Below are 19,489 nucleotides of genomic sequence, written 5' to 3'. Positions count from 1 at the left end.
TTTACTGGTTCCAACTATCACGAAACCACGATGGTGAAAAGTCGAAAGTACGACGATGGAAGTACGAAAAAAAAGTCGACTTTGCACCATCGTAGTTTCGTTGTTTTGACTTTTCACCATCGTAGTGTTATTTCGACACTTCAGCATCGCAGTATCGTCGTTTCGTTGTTTGGAGCTCGCATTATGCGGCGATGGCCCTAAAAGACATTTGCGAATTAATCCGATACTGAATCCGAGATTGTAATCCGATGTTCATACTGTATTTCAAGGGATAATCTCAAAACATTTATGTGTATCTGAAATATTCGCAAAGTATTGGTCTATTTAATTCAATGTTTTATTTTCTAAAACCACATTAGGCCTAACAAAAAATTGTTTGTTTCCGGTAACATGCTAAAAAATACGGTAGGTAGGTGGGTATTTTTTATATTTTTTTATTGTGTTGGACCTTTCGGAAATTATTTTTGTGTCAAAAAATGAATACAAATAAGGGTGTTATGCCTTTAGAGCATCAGTAAGTTGATTTCTAACATCACTGACCAATTTTAAAGCATAAAAAATGCAGTTTTGCAACATTTTGTTAAAAAGTTGAAAAAAAAATCTCCAAAATCATAAAACATTTAGGGTCGGGCCAAAAATTTAGGGTAGGTCAGGATACCGGAAACACACAATTTTTCTATGCTTCATAATGTTTGGTCATTACTGTTTTATACGACAATGAAATTTAGTTAACACTACTCTGTTAAGTGTTAAGTGTTAAGAAAAAGCCACACAAGACAGAGATTCTGTTTCAGACGCTATAACCTATTATCCGAGAAAACACAAAGGGCGGACAGTAGACATCTTCCTTCCTATTTCTAGCATCATGTCATACGTTATCCAGTGTGTTCCTTGTAAAGCTTGAACTAAAGGCTGTATATTATCCTTATACCTTTATTGTTTCCTGGGACAAATGAGAGATGATTCTTTTGTAATTCTTACGGATTTTTACGTCATTAAATAATTAAGATTTAATTTTCTAAAAAGGTTCAGTGAAGAATTTTGCATAAAACGAAAACATGTTATAGTTAATTTTCTACTGTCTTTCACAGATAATCCTGAGCATATTAAGTTCACCATCATGCCGTACGCGAGAGCAAACGAAATTAAGACTTCTTCTCTTTACTGACTCCTTTTTCAACATTGTTTCATAGAAATCTTACCTTCAACAAAATTTCATTAAGCCCTGATCGCAAGTTACTTGTACAGAATGGTCGAATCTGATTTTCTTAGGCTGTTGTACATAAATTTTTATTGGGTGGCCGTCAGATCATTCGCTATGTTAAATATGGCCGTGAGGGGCAAAGAAAGTTTCTATATAGCTAACTATAACGGAACTTTTGAGAATCTTCTTTTTCAAGACTGCCAAGCTAATTAAAATATGATTCAACGGAATTGTTTTTTGGTGAGCCTCTGCCAGATTCATTCAGATCATTTGGTACATTAAAGAATGTGACTACCGGAGCGGAGCAGAGTTTCCTCATACAGCAAGATCCTAAAATTTTGAGGTTTTCTTTGTTATAAGCAGAACGGCATAAATACTCTACTTTGCATCTACCGTCAGGTTTTCAAAGTAATTTGGCAGAAATATGTCTCTTCTAAATGTTTACTTGTTTGGGGACTATGGAAACTGTAGAGCTGTGGCAATTTTCATGAGTATATATCTTTATGCAAGTACGTAAGTTTGAAAGAATTCAGACAATATTTTATTATTTAATATATAATTTTAAAAGGTATGAAAAAGAGTACTAAATCTTGTCATACATTTTCCTGCTAGGTACCATACAAGATAAGAAATTAAGAGAACATATATGCGATACTTGAAAATGATTCAGCCAAATTAAGTTTTGCATTTGACTATTTTCATGCATCATGTACTTCAGATCTCATGATGTCTATCTACTGTTTCAAACATGTTAGTACAGTAAACGGCCATTATAAGTAATGAGCTCGGCAGATCATACTAAAAAACATTTAACAGATCGAAACCATTCTTTCGTCAGAATATTGCTAACTGTAATGGACGATATCTGTTCTTTTCGATCAATTACTTCAAACATGAATATTTTGGTATGAATGAATTCATCAGTTTAAACTATACCTACAGAGACAGCAAAATTATCAATGGAATTCGTATCCTTTACTTTATTTAAAGTCAAATTTCTTCATTGCAATGGAATTTCTCTGTTTATATGGTAGATGGGTCTAACCAAAATCAGCAACATGTTTGTGACCGTGGCAGTTAACGTGTATTTACCATGTATTATGAAATAAATATTGTGACAGCTCGAGTTCTATATGTATTGAACAACACTTTAAGAATAGATATATACCTATATAACATATATAGATATCATATCTGTGAGCTACGGAACGTTCGCATTTATTCGGACGACAGCTTGGTAAATATGGTCAGTTTAGCAAAATATGTAGTCAGTCGACAAAAACAGCTCAACGTAAAATGTTAGCTAAGAACCATTACTATCATTTGAACCACTAAATGTTTTGAGAAAGTCCCTAAAATATACCCGATGTCAGATTCGGATTCGGCATCGGATTTATTCGCAAATGTCTAAAAGGACACCGTAAAAATATCCATATATCCCTATATATTTTTATCTTTTAGCGTCGGCGTTTTCTAACCTTTAAGGGAGCTTAAAAAAGTTGTATCATTAAGCGTTAGTTTTGTAAATTTTAGGGAGCCTCAATTTTATATCACAATGCCTCAATTTTATATCACTTAGCGTTAGTTGTATCTTTCAGCGTCAATTTTGTATCATTTAACGTCAGTTGTATCATTTAACGAAGTTGTATCATTTATCGTTCCCACACCCCTTCCGCTCCGATCTGACAAGTATTCTGGTCTAGATAAAACTTTCAAAGTGACTGCGAAAAACTTTTTTTTCATTTGTCTGAATACTTTTTTTTACATTTGTTTTACATTTGTGACGTTTTTCTGATGACATATGACCAGCGTCATTTTTAAATCTAGAACAACTAGGTTTCACGTTTGCGGAAAGTTTTTTCACTTATTTCACTTTTATGACTTTTTTTCTCAAATGTAAAAAAATGTAAAAATGATTACAAAAATCATTTTTACATTTTTTTACATTTGAGGGCCCTACAAACATTTTTTATTATAGATTAGGTACAGACATTTTATTACATATATTAATGCAAATTAGTGTTTTATAAACAAAAGTAATCGTCTGTTTTTGTCTTGCTTTATTTACTTATTCACGAAGACATTCTACGGGTTTTCTTTCTTATTAACTTTACCTACCTAAATGATTTGCACTATAAGACGAAATTCTGTTGTTCTATTTATTCTTTTATTTTATTAATACTTTTTTGACAGTTTAATGTGGTATGCAATACGACCTGATCGCAGTTGGCATCACTAATAAATAATGCTACTTGGTGAAAATGCAATAATCTAAATAATCGTGACACACTTTTTCACTTTGTACAAAATCCAACCTTAGAAATTTACCAGTATATAATAAATACTCTTGTGGCGATGGATTCCATTAGGAATGAGGTGTCGAGAGTGATTAATATAAGTTGCAGAACTTCCTTCACAATCGACCTAACATAAATTATGTATAAACTAAATTGGTAGGCAATTGAAAAATGCATTCAAATAATTGTGATGATGTACGCCTCTCTCTCTCTCAACATTGTAGTCCGATTTCTGTAGCATAAATAGTAACATATTCCTGCAACGCCTTTATTATTTTATTTTCTTTTCACATTGTTTGACATAGCTTAACACCTGTCTGGTCATGCCTTTTCAAATGAAGATTGGTCATGCTTATTTGTTTCAAACAGAAGCGAGTCTGTGTTACTCGTTTAGGAAAGCTTTTCTGTATGCTTTAAGTTCTACATGTTTTGTACTGTCTTGTTTGTATGAAGAGCGAGCGCCTTTAAAAACGTTTTCATAAACATTGCGCTTCTCCACATTTTACAACATGTTTCATTATAACCCTAGTTACATGTAATATTTTTGGCCGGGTTTTTTGAGGAAAAATCCGGCTAGATTAGGGTTGTCCGGTCGGATGGATGGAACAGTGAGTCTCATTCATTTTTCTCAACAATTACTTGATCGACGACCTTGAAACTTCATATGTATGTTGGTATTGATGTGTATATGATCCCTATTGATTTTGGGGTCACTGGGACAAAGGCCAAGGTCACGGGGACCTTAATATGGAAAATGGTTTCCGCTCAATATCTGGACAAGTATTTCACCTAGGACCTTGAAACTTCATACGTATGTTGGTCTTTATGTGTACATGACCCTATTAATTTTGGGGTCAAAGGTCAAGGTCACAGGGATTGGTGTTTTTCTTGCTTCGATTTTTTACACCAATTTATTTCTTTAATTTCATTTTCTACCTGTCCATTTCTTTTTTTCCCCCTTTTTCTTTCAGTAGTGCTTATTAGTATAGGGGTTATTTATTGTATGCCTTTATTAGAACTTTAACTCATTATCACCTAATTCGGAAATCCCGGCCAGAACGCCGTTAGGCGTTAGCTGCTTTTTACCTATATATGAGCCGCGCCATGAGAAAACCAACATAGTGGGTGTGCGACCAGCATGGATCCAGACCAGCCTGCGCATCCGCGCAGTCTGGTCAGGCTCCATGCTGTTCGCTAACAGTTTCTCCAATTCCAATAGATTATAAAAGCGAACAGCATGGAGCCTGACCAGACTGCGCGGATGCGCAGGCTGGTCTGGATCCATGCTGGTCGCACACCCACTATGTTGGTTTTCTCATGGCACGGCTCATATTTTATTTTTTTGTTGCATCACATACTGAACTAACTCTGCTCTATTGAAATAAATTTATTGAACAAGCGCACTATAAAAAAAAACACTTTTTTCTATCTTTGAGCTATCTTCAAAATAAAAATTTTAAGCAAATTCAGTTAATTTATATGCCTTCAGTTAATTTATATCTCCCCGCTGAACAGGTTGTTTGTGAATGAGGGGACTATATTACATTACATATCTAATTTCCAGATACACACAAGTAAATACGTACAATACGACTGTGTAATGGTTTGTTGGTGAAAAACTCTGCCCCTATAGTGGTCTGTATTTTTATTAAGTTTAATGAAGATTATGGGTTACTCTGTTTTGTGAATATTTTTATTAAGTTTAATGAAGATTATGGGTTACTCTGTTTTATGAATTTCAAAACAATTAAAAGGCAATAACTCTGTAGTAACTGAAGAGAACCTGATGAAAGATGTGCATGCACCACTGCCTTGTTGTGATCTATATTTGTGTTTAATTCAATGGATTACTTTGATATGTAAATTTATGAATTGTAAAACAATAAAAGACAATAACTCTGGTTATGAAGTTATCCTAAAGAATGTTGCGCGTGCATCACCGCCCTACAGTAATTACAATTAAAGATCAAAGGTAATTAATAATTATTTGGCGTTTGTTCATTCTAACTAAAATACCTTTTAAACTTACCAGATCAACGGGAAAACTCTGTTTTTACTGGATTAAGGGGGTTTATACTACATGCTAGGAAAGTTCATGTAATTAATAACTATGTGAGGTTTGGTGATTGTAGCTAATTATATTCTTTATAATATTATTATATATAATTTTAATTACAATGTATGGAAGAACAGCCGGGCAATTACAATTATTTACCAAATCATAGGGAAAAACTCTGCTTTTACTACACGCCCGGTAATCTCCAGAATCATAACCTTTCGGTTATGTATGAAAATGCTTCTGTTGTGATTTCCGGTTATGATGGTTTTCACGTAAAAACAGTGACACAGGTAAAGATTTCTTACGTTTTCTTTCTAATATTACTATAAATGAAAAATCACCAAATGCTATTCGGTGCACCATTGAACAATGGTTATATATACATACAAGATTTTCCGTGCAGCGACCAACTGTTTGCTTTCTGTTAACTTTAGAAGTTGTACACATGATGCGTTTCTACGGTGACACAGAGGTGACATCCGCAATACTGTATTAAAATTGCGGCCACTAGTAACTTGTGGCCACAACTTAGTAAATTGTGGCCACAAGTTACTAAATTACACTACATACTTTACACAACTTAGTAAATCGTGGCCTCAACTTAGTAAATCGTGGCCACAACTTAGTAAATCGTGGCCACAAGTTACTATATTGTGGCCACAAGTTAGTAAATTGTGGCCACAACTTAGTAAATCGTGGCCTCAACTTATTAAATTGTGGCCACAACTTAGTGACCACGACTTATTAGCCATTCGAAACGATAAAAAGGTGGATAGACGGACGGACGGATGAATAGATTGGATGGTACCTACGTACCTACCTACTAATTTATTTGTTTGTACTTCCGTCCGTCTATCTTCCCTTCCTGTTTCATACTTTGCAGTGACGTAGACATTTTTGTGCGTTCATTTCGTATGGTTTCTGATTTCTGCCATTTTGCCTTATCTCCTCGCAACCCTGTCGAGCAAAAACACGAGATTTAACCAGTTAAAATGCGGGGACGCAGGTGGTTGAAAACTCTCTATTTTAGCAGGGACGCGGAGCGAAAACACGATAATTACAGGGGTCGCTAGGTGCGAATTAGTAACTGGTTTGTCGGGGATGGGGAGCGAAAACACGATGAATAGCGCTGCTTAAACGTAGTGTTCTCGAACCGCGCCCCGACATTCCAGTTACTAAATCTCACCCCGCGATCTTGATAATTATCATGTTTCCGCTCCTCGCCCCCGCTATATAGCGAGTTATCACCCCGAACCCCTGCCATTATTAGTTGTAAATTTCAAGTGTTTTCGCCCGGCGGGGTCACCAGGCGATAAATCGCTATTAAAAGTTTAAGCAGCGCTAATTATCGTGTTTTCGCCCCGCGCCCCAGACATACCAGTTACTAAATCTCTCTGGCGGGGTTTCGACCTGCTTTCTCGACATTTGAACTTGTTTATTCTCGTGTTTTCTCTCGACGTGGCCGCGAGACGAAAATGTAATTTAATAGGGTTAAAACGCGGAATGACAGAATTAGCCAATCGAAACGAATGTTTTTTCTTCGCTGCTGTATATGAGTGCAAAATAGGAGCGCACGAAAGTGTCTACGTACCAGCAAATGTTAAACAGGAATAAAAGGTAGATTTATGGATGGATCGACGGAGGGACGGACCGATGGACGGATGGGTTGACGGACGGATGGATTGGATGGTACCTACCTATCTACCTATTTATTTGTCTTTCTGTCCGTCTGTCTATCTTCCATTCCTGTCTAACCCGTTGCAGGGACGTAGACACTTTTCACGTACATTTTGTAGGGATGCTAAATTCTGCCAATTCGCGTATTAGCCAAATTAAATTATATTTTCAGCCCGCGGGCCCGTCGAGCGAAAACGCGAGAATTAGAAAGTTAAAATGTCGAGAAGGCAGGCCGAAACCCCACAAGGGCACTTTAGTAACTGGAGAGTTTTCAGCCTGCGTTCCCGCATTTAAATAGTTAAATCTCGTGTTTTCGCTCGAAAAGGGCCGCAGGGAGATAGCGCAAAATGGCAGAAATCAGCAACCATACGAAATGAACGCATAAAATGTCTACGTCACTGCAAAGGATAAGACAGGAATGGAAGATAGATAGACGGCCGGAAGTGCTGATAAATAAATAAGTAGGTAGGTACGTAGGTATCATCCAATCTATTCATCTGTCCGTCCGTCTATCCATCTATTTATAGTTTCGATTGGCTGATATAGGTCGTGGTCATGAATTATTATATTGTGGCCACAACTTATCAAATTGTGGCCACAATTTACTAAATTGAGTCCACGATTTACTAAGTTGTGGCCACAATTTAATAAGTTGTGGCCACAAGTTACTAAATTGTGGCCACAATTTACTAGGTTGTGGCCACAAGTTACTAAATTGTGGCCACGATTTACTAAGTTGTGGCCACAATATAAATAAAGTATTGCGGATGTCACCTCTGTGCCACCTATACCGCTTTTTGCTATTGTTTTCGAACACATACGTTTTCTTGCGGCAAATAGTCGATGTCAGTCGATCAGTGATACACAAACGTTTGATTTATCACCACAAAAACGTGACAGAGCGTTGTTTACGACGGAAGTATTGCAGTTAATTAGATGTTATGATTCGATTGATGATGTTATGATTCTTCAAAGGGGGTTATGATTCTTCTTAAAACAATATCTGTCGAAACGGAATTTAACCACAAATGCATGGATCGACACACAAACGGTGGTCCGATGACCCGGGACTGTGTATTTTCGGTCGGAGCAGTGAATCCTGAATGCTAGCTGGTTCGTCGGACCACACAAAATCCAGAGGTTATTAAAAGATCAGTGGTTGTTAATCTAAAATTCAACATAATTTGCTCATGTAAGCACTATTTTAAAATAATTGCATTAGAGAAAACGACTCTTTTTTACAGAAAATAGCCCGATGCAGTGCTTTCATTTTGAGACATGACATTAAGATATCATAAGTTATATTGAGATTGACCAATGACCCAAAATCTGGGTGTAATGACGACATAATAGATTGTCATAGGAAACAGTATCTGGCAATTTAAACAAAAACTCTCATTCTTGCAGAAGAATATCACATCCAATATCAATTTAAAAAAAAAACTACTTACTTTGGATTTTCGTAAATCCTACTTTTACAGTGTTTTTAAAAGATGCCCCCTATTTAGACACAATCTGATAACCTAAAATAAACAAAAGCATGCGGCAGCAAAACTTCAAAGGAAAATTGTCGGGAATTTTTTATTTATTTATTTTGGGCTTTACTCTTTGATGTCTTTGATCTAGGATGAAAGTTAACCTGTTTAACATTGCGAGGTGACCTAAGTATACCGCATGTAGACATTTCCAAGTGTATTAAAATGTACTTCAGGTTAAGTTTTGTGGACTGTAAATTTGTGTCTTCTTTTCTTTTTCTTATCCAAAATGGAAATAAAAGACGTAGTTTAGTTTAATCATATTCCATTTGTATATTTACAATAACAGCACATGAACACAGCTTAAAGAAGTAAAGCAAAAACGGTTGGGCAACAAGTTCTTACAACATTAATGAATGCCCTCCCAACAGGAATGACAGACATGCTGTAAACACGTTGCAGCTGAGTGTCTTTTTTAACACTCTTATTTGCTTTTTTCCCCACTTCAAGCAATTCCACGTTTTAGAACACAATCTTTAATATTTACCTTAAATGTCGTTTTTTCTTTTTCTTTTTGTATATGTGGTACTTTAAAAAATAAGTAATGAGGATTGAAAATATTGAAATTTCCTACGATATCATTTCTAATATGGAAAGTTAAAGAATTTTTCGTAAAACAACTGAGATTATTGAAATAATATAAGCAACAACAAATAGATATTCAATGCAGACATGGTAATCTGCACATCAATGGTTTAATTTTGCTTTTCATGACAGAATAGTTTTGGATTTTCTACGACAGATACTGTTTTACGAAGAATCATAACCCCCTTTGAAGAATCATAACATTATCCACCGAATCATAACATCAAATAAACTGCAATACTTCCGTCGTAAACAAAACGCTTTCACACGTTTTTGTGGGGATAAACTGAAACGTTTGTGTATCATTGATCGACTGACGTCGACTATTTGCCGCAAGAAAACGTATGTGTTCGAAAACAATAGCAAAAAGCGGTATGGGTGGCACAGAAACGCTGAAATGTCATCATGTGTACAACTTCTAAAGTTGACAGAAAGCAAACAATTGGTCGCTGCACAGAAAATCTTGTATGTATGTAATCATTGTTCAACCTTGCATCGAATAAGAATGGTGACTTTTCATTTATAGTAATTCTTTATCTGTGTCACTATTTTTAGAGTAAAATCCGAAAAGCTGATGTTGAAACTTTGAGGTCGTTTTTCTAGAAATAGAAAAAAGGAAATAACTCTTTTACAGGATGAAGGGAAAATATATTAAACGTGAGCAAAGGTCGTGTGCTAATTAATAATTATTTGGCTTTTGCTGAAGTCCGGCAAATGTTAGCAGGAAACTTGTCGTCTTTATGTGGCACAAACGTTTTAAGGAAGGTTGGGCGAGTGATTCAAAGAGAGGGCGAAATAATACTTTAATATTTTCTGCACACAGAACTCTTAGTATATATCTTACTTACTAAATCAATAAAAAATAAATAACAAGTCAAATGATTGCTGGATGCCAAATACGAAAATGACAACATCAAGTTTTGACTGCTAAAAAAAACAACAACAAATAGAAGTAGATCACAGATGACCACTGTATTGGTTATGTCAAATTTACATAATACATTTAAACTGAGCTTCCTGTTGCACGTTCATGGTCAAATTAAGCAAAGACAAGCAGTATGTTGTGAGAGTCTAACAGTTTTCGCCTTATTTATTTACAACGCTTGGAATATGCGTCCATGAGACAAGTTTTACGGCTTGTAATATATAGTAGTATATAATATATCATGTTATTTAATTATCCTTCCTTGTATATAGATGTAACAGACCAGAAAAATGAGGCCCCCCAAAACAATTTTGTGGTTCAGGTAACCCGACCGACCTTATTTTTTACCGCCGACCCTAAGACTTTTTATCTTTTTTTTTTAACGAAAATATTTCGCGGTTACGAAATAGCCCGGGACGAAAAATATCGAGTACGAAATGAAACGCTTTGAAAAGAAAGCGTCTATCGATAGATAATCCGATATTTAGCAATACACGAAGACAATACACCAAGAAGACAATACAGTTTTTATAGGCTGATCACTACCAAATAGAATGTAAGCCTCCGCAGGTCTAGTCACAAGTAGTCCAAATATAAATAGTACTAATCTTTTTTCCTTTCCTAGTGCATTTTCTCGGCAGCAACGTGCTTACTTTTACCCTACCGCGTTTCAGTATGTATCACTTTGCATTGTAATGGAATCGGCATGTTCCTATCGCATGCTAGATAAAAATGGCGGCGTAAGAATTTAATGTCACGAAAAGAGAAATTGAAAGAAGCGAAAAGTAGTAAATTCAGCGGGTTGTATTTAACGAACTGTAGTTTTCTTACATAAAAGTTAACACCCCCTTTTCTTTTTGTTTTTCTAAAGTAGCGATCTAGTTCTTTATGGGAATATAAGTCTCTGAAAATCTGATATGCTAGAAAATGTTGAAACACCGTTATGAAGTGAGTGGATTTTATATGAAATAAAGAACAGCTGGATTTAGTGGTGTTCAGCCTATAAGGGGCAATACATGTTATTTTCTGAAAGCCCTCGAAAATGAATGGAAATGCCATTAATCTATTCTTTATGATGTAAAACGGTAACAAATGGCTGAAAACGCTTAAATTTCTTGTGTTTTTGGAATTTAGATCGAATTTTCGACCAGGTGGCACTATTTTGGTTCGTTTTAGGACCTAGTAAATGTCTTTTCTCGCATTTTAGCACTTCAGTTGTCTAAATAATATTGAAATTAGCATGTTTCTGAATGAAAATGACAAACATCGTAACGATTAAATGGATGGTAAATGTAAATTCCACGAATAAGGTAAAATTAATTGAAATATTGCTTGCACAGGGCTAAATTTTGCATATTTTTGGGGATGGGGGTGATCTGTAATGAATTGTCATTTCTCTACATTTTCTCAATATTTTGCACCAAAACAAAGCAGAATCATTGTGAAATAGGTGTACCTTGAGAATGAATGCAAATTCATGGAAAAATCAGACAAAAATTTTCTCTTATAGGCTGATCACTACCAAATAGAATGTAAGCCTCCGCAGGTCTAGTCACAAGTAGTTCAAATATAAATAGTACTAATCTTTTTTCCTTTCCTAGTGCATTTTCTCGGCAGCAACGTGCTTACTTTTACCCTACCGCGTTTCAGTATGTATCATTTTGCATTGTAATGAAATCGGCATGTTCCTATCGCATGCTAGATAAAAATGGCGGCGTAAGAATTTAATGTCACGAAAAGAGAAATTGAAAGAAGCGAAAAGTAGTAAATTCAGCGGGTTGTATTTAACGAACTGTAGTTTTCTTACATAAAAGTTAACACCCCCTTTTCTTTTTGTTTTTCTAAAGTAGCGATCTAGTTCTTTATGGGAATATAAGTCTCTGAAAATCTGATATGCTAGAAAATGTTGAAACACCGTTATGAAGTGAGTGGATTTTATATGAAATAAAGAACAGCTGGATTTAGTGGTGTTCAGCCTATATATCAAGCCGATTCGCCGAAGTAATGGTTCCCGAAGTAATGGTCGATCACGAGAACCGAAAAAATCTGGAAATAATGATAAGTCGAAGCGCTCGCAAAGATTAAAAAATATTTTAGAAATAATTATATGCGATTTTAAAACTATACTGTACGCGCGATCGTAAAATATGTTAGATAAATCTACGCGTTCGCGATCGTAAAATATGTTAAAAAAATCTACGCGTTCGTAAAATTTCAGTCGAAGAATCTTTGAGATACAATTGAACTAAAGGCAGAAGAATCTTTGAGATACATTTGAACTAAAGGCAGTTATTTTGGTTCTTTAACGTGCCCAATGTATTGATACACGGGATAAATTTATAAAAGCCCCACCTAAGAGCTTCAAAACAAAGAGCTACTAATACCTTTAGGTGGTATTTTCGCTATACATTATTATGTATAGAATGAAACTAGAAATTGAAATATATATATAACGGAACTTTAAGCATTTTAAAAAGCTTTTGAAAAGTCATAAAAATAAATAAAACAACTCTGTTTTGTAATAAATAACCTTACACAAATTTTGAAATACAAAGGTAAAAAAAGGAGATAAATATTCATGTGTTAACAACATCTAAGTAGTGGAAAATGCCCATTAAAGGGAAATAATTCGAAAAAGTCAAACTATTAAAGGGGTAATTTTACAGATTGAGCAATTACTATTGCTTTGGAAATGCTCTTGAAAAATGGCTAAAACATTTTAATGAGAAGATTAAAAACTATGTTCTAAATTCAATGTAATATTAGGATGTACTGGTTCAAAGTTAAAGTATCAAATGAAATAGAGATTAAAAAAATAATGGTTATTAATTTTGGCACTTTTTTTTGGCTATAAAATGGCTCCAAGTTTTTTGCAGTTGGCAACAAATGTGAAAGAGCCATGGGAGGCTTCAAATGACATCTCTTAAACCACTTGGCCAATTTTGATCAATCTTTACAGGAATGTTCCTTGAATAGCCCGAAAGAAAAAATCCAGTTATCTACCATTACATCCTACAACTACAACTAAAAACGAGTCATCTAAATATCCTGGTGTAACAATCGCAAAAGACCTAAACTGGACCCAACATATAAACAATAACAGCAAAGGCAAATAACTGATTAAGATTCATAAAAATAAATGTGAAAACAAAACAGGTCAAACAAGCAGCTTATAACACCTATGCAAGATCCCAGTTAGAATATTGCTCCATTGTCTGGCACCCCTGGCAAAAACACCTTACCAGTGAAATTGAGTGGCTAGATATGTCTGTAACAACTACGACTTTACTGATAGTGTAGCTAAAATAATTCAAAGAACTCCAGTGGAAATCTCTAGAACATTATAGAATTCAAAACTAAGACTATATCTTTTTATATAGAATCCAGTATAATCTTGTCTTTGTTGACCACAATAACCTGTTACCAACAAGAAACCTAAATTCCCTTAAACCTTATACCGTCTCCTTGGAATACTAAGAAAAGAACAACAAAACTCACTATCATTTCAAAATTTCATATTGAAATTGCGGAAAGCACTTGGGTCGCATACTGACCAAACTACATGTATCATAAATACAGCATCAACATCATAAACTCAGTAAACTTAAGTACCATGTTTATCTTAATGTTCATAAACATTTCCATTTGTGTTTATCATAATGTTCATAAACACTTCCATTTATGTTTATCATAATGTTCATAAACACTTCCATTTGTGTTTATCTTAATGTTCATAAACACTTCCAGTTATGTTTATCATAATGTTCATAAACTCTTCAGTTTTCACAGTATCTTGCTCATGAACTTGAAAGATTAAATTCACATTTCCTATAACTCATTTAAGGAATCACATTTCACTGAAACACAAATTACAGTCTACACAAATTATTGTGCTTCCATATATCTTTAAAATACACACACTACATTCTGGAGTTATAGCTTAGTCTATCATATAGAAATCAGAGCAACAAAGCATGCTATAACTAATATACCTTAAACACATGTTCATAGTGAAATTATCATATTCGTAAAAATAATCATACGCTACGACGATAATGATGTATACCATAAACATTACTTGTCACAAGATTTGTTTCGCCAATTTTAGTTCTTTGTATTCTAAAAAATATATATATAAACAAAAATTTAACGTGTAGAATGGTCAGTGTCCCAAAGCTGAACTGACAACGGAGACTACATACGATTGAAAGGAAAATAATTTCTTTCTTATTCGTCTGCTCAAACGAAAGAAATTATATTTTTCTCATACGCAAGTCACGCACCCAGTATCACTCAAATTCTTTCTTCCCCAGAACCATCAGATACTAAATGCTCTCCCCATATATATTCAGTCTAGCCCCAGCCTAAATGTCTTCTCTGACAGACTGGCGGTGGTCACATGCCAGAGTTCAATCTCCCCTTATTTTTATCGTTCTTTTAGCACTGTTCTATATCTTTTAAACCTAACTGTTTTAATTTTGCACCGTTGTAAACTAACACACTGTTTTTCCAGACTTTATCCGTAAACGATTGCTCGGAAGTAACATGTAGATGTAGATACCGGTAGTCCCATTTCAGTATTGCTAAAAAAATTGAATTCCACACAGAACTCTAGTTTAATATTTTTGCCAGTTCAAGGATTCGAATCTAAGTTTCAATCCGAAGAAGGGATTATGTCTTGACCACTAGACCATCCTGGTGCAATATGGTGTATGTAATAACAAAATGCCACTAAGAATTGCATACACTAGTATTGGTGGTATGTTTATTACATAAGTGTCTGTAACCACTTGCGTCTGGGATAAAAAAAACCCTATTTACCTCCCCTATTTTTGTTTTACCAATGTTACATGAACCACACATTTTTTTTGCCTGACTACATGTATATAGTTGACAGTTGACTTCTAAAATTTGTCTGAGTTCCGCACGTGATCGTATTATTGGTATTGATATGGTCAACATTATTGGACTATCAACCCATTCCTACAGAAGTTATGAATTGGACAAGTAAAATGACCCAAAATATGAACCTTGATTTACAAGGTGAGGTCTCGGTCTGTTTGTGCCATGCTTATCGGGCATACAAAGAATATAGACTGGTCTTGAACTAGATGGCCATGATGGCCTTAGATCGCTACCTTTTTTACTGGAACCGCCCATGTATTAATGGAAAAAAAATCGTGTGCAAACAAGGCAATTCATGTGCTGTTAATACATGATTTTTATTTTTGAAATGCTTTGTCAGGGATGTATATATATTTCTGCGCAGGTTGATATCTGGTATCTGCGTCTTGATTTTTCCATAATTATCTCTTCTTGTAGCATAAAAGATGCAATCTAATCCAAAGTATGTTTTGCTGTATCGGTTACCAGACCCAAACGCACTACCCCAAAATGTACGTACTCGCTCCACCCCTTGTTTACATCCCTTTTAGAAGTCGGAGTCAATTCATTTTTTGTTGATAACCGTGAATGTATAAGAACTGCGTGTAACTTCTGCAATTGTCTGTTTTTATGAATCATTTTTAATGCTTTTGTACGTATCAATCGGAATGCTTTTTATCTAATATCGCGAAGTATTTGGATAAAACATTTGAAAGCTTACTAATTCGTACTCTAAATGTGTTCGTACTCAAAATAATTCGATTGTAAAGTTATTACTTTTGAAATTGTGTTCCAGTTTACCAAATTTTTAAGTGATATTCAAAAATATGGTTAATTTTATGTTTGTAATAATGACAGATAAAAGAATCGGTTAAAACCTTCATTACATGCTTTTGGAAGTGTTGTTGATTTCTGGGCCCTGGTTATGGATATTTAAAACATGTTTACAACAGAATGGTAATTAAAAATGAACCGGAATCGTAAAGTCATCACATATGAAAACAATGCATTATTGGTATTGATATGGTCAACATAGTGATTTTTATGCAAGAATAGCGACAATACACGGTCTTGGTCACAACAATCCCGCGGGCTTCTGCAGACGTTAATACACAAAAACGTGTATTATCCCTAAAAGATTTCCAATATTTACACGATAGGGAAAGTGTCCAGGCTGCCCTAACGGCCATGTTTTTTTACGAATCGGGATAAGTTGGACAGTCGTGATAAAGATTTACATAAGAAATATTTGTGTTAAGTTATTTCAAAATCGGACCAGCGATTTGGGAGGAGATTTCGTTTAAGATGTTGACTTCATGCTCAGGTGAGCTAAAAATTATGTAAAATCTTTGACCTTTATGTATAACATTGAACTTCAAGTTATAGATCTGTTACTTGTGGCGGTTATACGAACACAACGTATAATTTCCCAAAAACCTTCAACAGAAGAATAAAAATCTATCATTTTGCAAAAGTCTGCTTTATGTCATCCAAATTGATGTTTTTATTTGTTTAACAATTGGAATGTTCTACACCCTTCATTTAAGAAGATATTTAACTGTCTAGACACGCCGAAGCAAGTTCTGACACTTTTATGAAATGCGTAGCTTTACAGGAATTCAAGTAATTGTTATAACTGCAACACGCCAAGTGTATTTTTATACTGTTCATAGTATACATGGTACAATGAACAAATAATATCCTCTTGCAAAATACTTTATTGAAGTAGAATCTTTAAACAAATTCCAACAAAATTTCATCTCTATTTTACAATCTTTAGATACTTATGCATTACAGTAAAAAAAAGTCCTAAACTCTGAAAATGACTAGAAAGTCTAGAAAGTATTGCCTGATTTTAGAGCCCTTTATGATGTTTCTTTTCTTCAGCAAAGGCCTTGAGTACATACTTACAGCATATATCCTTTATGCATGTAATGCCTTTTGTTACTAAATGTCTCGCCATATACGACAGGTACGGGAAGCCTAATTTTATGTTTATTGTATGTTTATAGCGTGTTGAGGAGCTATGGGCTGCGTATCCTAAGGTAATAGCACTAACAGTTTTAGGCGCTTGTAGTATATTTTAATATCGGACATTTTGTTCCTGATATTACTGAACCGTGTAAGAAAAGTATTGCAGGGTGTTTGCTACAACAAGTCGTTGAGGAACTATATTCAGATCAGAGGTTTGTTTGTTCATATAGCTCCACTTTCAAACACAGGAAAACATATGAACGCTTGTTCCGAGCTAACTCCTGAAGGAGCCATATATAACGGACAACAATGCCACGTTACATTGAAAGACATTTAGCGGAGAGTATCACAAGTACAAACCAGAACAGAGAAATTACTGAAAAGAGTAGTCTTCATATTTCACTGTGTCCAATCGTTACTTTGAAAACCCGCATCAAATGCGTAAGATCTCGGAACAAATGGAGCGGTTTTAGTAAGAAAATTATTGTCAGAGACGGCATATAGCGCAAGATGTGCTCTGATCATTATGGAATACTCGTTGCTATTTGTTTTCTAGCAAATCTAAGCACTTTTCTCAAATATTTCGGGAAACCATGCCAAAATAACAGGTTAACAATGCCATGACTCAGAAAATGCGTTATTTCAGTGCGTTTTCTGATAAACAAACAATATACGTTAGTGCTACAAAAGATGAATTAAATGACTTAAGGCCGATATGCGATTCATGCCTGAACTGATCAGTAACGCAGGAGCCAAAGGATCAGCGGCAGCAAAATGCAGTAACGCAGGAAGCCAGCCTCAGCAATTCATAAAATCAGTGCTATCCGTGAAAAATCCCAACCAAGGTGTTTGTTAACTGTTATGAATAATACATGAGCATATACGCGTACATGTACATAGACGTACGTGCAGGAAAATTTAAAAGATCAACAAAAAAAGAGACTGATTAGAATGGCTCGTAGATTGTACATCAACACAAATTAACTGTTTCACGAGTTTTCTTTAAAAAATGTGTATCTATTAAAGTTGGTTAGAATTATTAAACCAGTTAAGCGAGTTCTTCCAGTATATCTTAATATATGTAATCGGCAGAAATATGTGACCGTAGTTACAGTATACCAGAATAATCATACAGCATATTTTCAGCAATAAATGCCATCTCGCGTATAGGACATCAGTCACTTCAGAAATCTAGATGCAATATCTCAAAATTATGCCATGAAATTTTTAAAGACGTTTTGTCATGTTGGAATTAGTTTAACCTATAAGCATATTGGGATACAGCACGCCGAAAGAATACATTTTTAAGATTTGTTGCTACAAGAAATGAATATAAAAAATAATTGCAATCTTCAATATATACTTGATATCGTCCCTACTTTGAATTGAATCAAAACGACTAATAGAAAGGACATGACCTCATTTAATTAAGTTTAATTAAGAAATAATTTACAGTAAAAAGAGTGTTTTAACACTATTTATGCACGATGGGCGCAGCCCGAGTGAAATAATTTGTACGACGTATTACCGCCCCAGTATAAAAAGTGTTAAAACACGGTTTTGATGTAAATTATTTCGATTCTAATATGACCTCAATCAGATAAAATATAGAAGCGCTCTTTCTTGGTAGCAACAAAAACTTTGACGTCACCGCACGTTAACGTGACAGCATATTAGAATAATTATTAACTTTCTTAGTAAATGAAACAGACTGACATCGTACAGAATGAAACATAGTAATACACAAAGTTTGATGTACAGTAATCACAAATTCTGAATAGTCTTTTAATTTTTTCACAAGAATACCTTATTATTTATTGTACATTTAATGTGAGATGAAAGTAACCATTACCCTACAACGTTTTACATCTTAGGCAAACAGATTCAAAACATTTGTAAAATTTGCTGTTCATCAACTGAAACAGTACAGCAATGTTCACATGTCTTTTTTCATACAAAACGTGAAGCTATGAAATAACGAAAAGTACGTACTTTTATTCTATGTTACTTCCAATTTTGTTGCATAATGGTAATTAGTTCATTTCACTGTTTACGTAATGAATTCGGAAGTGCATTAATTATAAATAACAATCACTGTATGTAAACCCTTTTATATCCGCCCAAATATAATCGCCTGCATTTGGTACACTAGTGTTTACCAATCAAAATTCTTCAGCTGAGTTATCAGATATAAAACAGATGGTGACGCATGACAAATGAGATGTTTATTTTAATAGTTTTATTTACTTCCGTTAAGCTCTAATAAACAGAATTAACTGAGCAAAATGGAGTTTTTTTATCATTATTTTTTTTAGCTCTGAGATTATGCGGAACCACTTGAACAAAATT

At 34.6% G+C, this 19,489-nt stretch overlaps 1 protein-coding gene across 2 annotated transcripts in view; it reads right to left on the bottom strand.

Annotated features, from left to right (window-relative positions):
• Positions 1 to 19,289, bottom strand: part of LOC123566562 (cartilage matrix protein-like) — a 110,262-nt gene extending 90,973 nt beyond the window's left edge. For both annotated transcript variants that reach the window (XM_045360787.2, XM_053549734.1), the window contains exon 1: positions 19,133 to 19,289. The gene's annotated coding sequence lies outside the window, so the exon portion shown is untranslated. The remainder of the gene's footprint in view (positions 1 to 19,132) is intronic.
• Between the last annotated feature and the right edge of the window lie 200 nt (positions 19,290 to 19,489).

This window comes from Mercenaria mercenaria, chromosome 8 (assembly GCF_021730395.1).
Source record: "Mercenaria mercenaria strain notata chromosome 8, MADL_Memer_1, whole genome shotgun sequence".
Lineage (NCBI taxonomy): Eukaryota > Metazoa > Mollusca > Bivalvia > Venerida > Veneridae > Mercenaria > Mercenaria mercenaria.
Note: the sequence above shows the minus strand (reverse complement) of the source record. Positions and strands in the feature narration are given on the sequence as shown.